The sequence below is a fragment of the Otolemur garnettii genome, unplaced genomic scaffold (genome assembly GCF_000181295.1).
Source record: "Otolemur garnettii isolate 467f Iridium unplaced genomic scaffold, OtoGar3 scaffold00013, whole genome shotgun sequence".
Classification (NCBI taxonomy): domain Eukaryota; kingdom Metazoa; phylum Chordata; class Mammalia; order Primates; family Galagidae; genus Otolemur; species Otolemur garnettii.
In genome coordinates this window covers 13,670,363-13,673,368 of record NW_003852408.1, presented here as the reverse complement: position 1 = coordinate 13,673,368, position 3,006 = coordinate 13,670,363, and the positions used below count along the sequence as shown (strand labels likewise).

Here is a 3,006-nt window from a genome sequence, read left to right as displayed (position 1 = left end):
ATTCGAACCGGCCACCTTAGGTGTACATGGCTGGCGCCTTAGCCGCTTGAGCCACAGGCGCCTAGCCAGCTTGGCTATTCTTTAATAGAGCTTTAGGCTCTTTGATTTCAGAAGAGCGAACTGAGGCACTAGTAAGGAAAGAGTCCACGGGGGTTAGGTGAAATCAGGGTAGAAAGTCTTACAGTCGCAGAATGGAACCTTTCAGAGCTTTAACTACGGGACTACATCTCCCAGAATTCCGCTCGCCAGGTCCCACCGCAGGAAGGAGACTGCGCGCGCGCGCGCGCGAGGCAGGTGACGCCCCGCCCTCCCAGGCCCCACAACTCCTGAGATTCCGCGCGTTTGTCTCTCGCCATCAGCTATCCTCTTTCAGGCCCTTGGTGTGTCCGCTGGGGGCGCGCGCAGTGCGTGGCAGGCGGCAGCGGCGCGGGCGGCAGAGTGCGCGGGTGGCGTGGCGGTGCGTGGTTGCTAGGGGCGCTTAAGGCCGCCCGCTTGCCCAGCAGGCCGAGGGAAGAAGCAACGCGGAACCGGCGCTGAGCTAGGCTGAGCTGGGTCCCCCCTACGGTGAGTGTAGTTGCGGGGCGGTGCCTGTGGCTCAGTGAGTGTAGCTGCGGGTCTCTGGGAAGCGACACCACCCCAACGCTCTCGCCCCTCCCTCTGCTCTGGTCCTTTGGCGCGGGTCTTTAGCCCTCCAGCCACTCCCGCCCCAGCCCGGCTTCCGGCTCGCCACCTCTCCTTAGCTCGGGGGTGGCGGGAGAAGAGGGGGAGCTTGGGGTGTTGGTCTCCTACCTAGCCGAGACTTAGCGCCTTCTTGGAAGCCTTCTCCCCCTCGGTCATGACTGGTGAACTTAGTCGGCGTCGCCTCTTGGTGCCAGAGCCCTGCAGCATCCCTTCACCCTGGTCTCTATGCTTCTGTCCAGCTGTGCTGCGGTTTAAATTGTTGCCTGGGTGTGCGCCCAAGCTCCTCCCCGGCTTCAGGGCCAAAATTAACGCGGATACCTACTTTTTTAGTTCCCCATCCGCAATATCCATAAATACTTTACTAAACTGTACGTATCTGAACAGGAGCTTATATCGTGTGGGATGTAACTATTCATTTACCCATCCATTCACTAATCACTAAATGATCTTTTTTGTTTGTTTGAGACAAAGTTTCCCTATGTTGCCCAAGCTAGAGTGCCATGGCATCAGCCAAGCTCATAGCAACCTCAAACTCCTGGGCTCATGCGATCCTCCTTCATCAGCTTCCTGAGTATTTGGGAATACAGGACATCTGCCATGGACACAGGGCTAATTTTTCTATTTTTGGTAGAGAGCAGGGGGTCTCACCCTTGCTCAGGTTGGTCTCCAGCTCCTGAGCTCAAGGGATCCTCCCACCTCAGCCTCTCAGAGTGCTACGATTAGGGCATAAGCCATTGTGTCCAGCCTATACTAAATGATTTTCGATAAACATCAGCAGATATTTCATGTGCCAGAGTACTATGGAAAGCATTAAGGGGATACAAACGAGTATGTTTTCACGGAATTTAGGGGAAATTTTTAATCAAGTAAACAAGCATTTGTTGTGTGTGCTCTGTTTGTGTAGCCAGAATCTCTCTCTCTGCTGGGTTCTTGGTCTCAGAGATTCTAAGAGTGATCCCACTGACCATGCAAATAAGTAAAAGGATAGATTTTACTGATAGATAAGCGGAGAAAGAAAGTCCGAGCCTTTGGCAAGCTTAAGGGGGCTTCTAGAGTAGGTAGCCCATTTGGGCATTCTGCCTAGGGGTTAATCTACTACTTTTCCTATCCTGGGGTGGGTGGGGGGTGGGGGTTGAGAAGATGGAAAGTCACACCTCTTTGGTGCCAGAGTTTGGGGGGGGCATAAGTTAATTTTAAAACTGTCCTCGTGTAGAAATGCAGTCCCAGCTTAGGTGTGTTCTCTGTTTTGGAAGGGGCAGCCTCTGATTAAGGATGTGTTTCTGCTCCAGAATGCTGGTCAGGCTGGTGTTTATGTTCTTTAAATAAATATATGCCTAGGAACAGGGCCTGTGATGTGGTGGATTTCTGAGCCCACTTCTCCCTAGAAAATGGGGGGTTCCTATCCAGCCCTCAGCAGGAGAACCTTGTATCAATAGAAGGGAAGAGAGATACTTAACCTGGACTTGAAGAATGACATTATCTCCATTCCTCCTGGTCTTCACATTCCCATTTTGAATCTAGGAAGTATTTTAAGCCTTCCTTTATGGAATCATCCCTGCTTTCTCAAATACATCAAGTCACATCTTCCTTAATTTCAGCACATTTTTTTTTCTTTCAGAGACAGAGTCTCACTTTATTGCCCTTGGTAGAGTGCTGTGGTGTCACAGCTCATAGCAACCTCCAACTCCTGGGCTTAAGTGATTCTCTTATCTCAGCCTCCCAAGTAGCTGGGCCACAACGCCCGGCTATTTTTTTGTTGCAATTTGGCCAGGGCTGTGTTCCAACCAGCTACCCTCAGTATATGGTGCCAGTGCCCTACCCACTGAGCCACAGGTAGATTTCAGATGTTGATCTGGCCAAACAACAAGTTTCTGTGGGACCCTTCAGGACAGTTGTTCCATCCCATCCTTGCATTTCTTGCTGTAAATACTTAGATTCTGCTTGCATAAAAAGCACTCTCTTCATGCCCAGCTGTTTACCAGCTACTTACTGACTGGACTGAACTAAGCCTTGGAAAATTATCAAGTATTTCCTGGGAATAAAGAGGTGGAACAACATTCCAGATACATATGGTCTTTTAAAGGATACAGCAGGCTCGGCGCCTGTGGCTTAAGTGGCTAAGGCACCAGCCACATACACTTAAGGTGGCGGGTTCGAATCCGTACCAAGGCTGGCAGGTTTGAGCCTGGCCTGGGCCTGCTAAACAACAATAATGGCTGCAACCAAAAAATGGCCGGACGTTGTGGCGGGCGCCTGTGGTCCCAGCTACTTGGGAGGCAGAGGCAGGAGACTCGCTTGAGCCCAGGAGTTGGAGGTTGCTGTGAG

The 3,006-nt window shown here is 51.4% G+C and overlaps 1 protein-coding gene across 1 annotated transcript in view; it reads left to right on the top strand.

Annotated features, from left to right (window-relative positions):
* Window positions 1-433: 433 nt before the first annotated feature.
* TTLL4 (tubulin tyrosine ligase like 4) overlaps window positions 434-3,006 on the top strand; it is a 39,860-nt gene continuing 37,287 nt past the window's right edge. The window contains exon 1 of the mRNA XM_003784948.3: window positions 434-564. The gene's annotated coding sequence lies outside the window, so the exon portion shown is untranslated. The remainder of the gene's footprint in view (window positions 565-3,006) is intronic.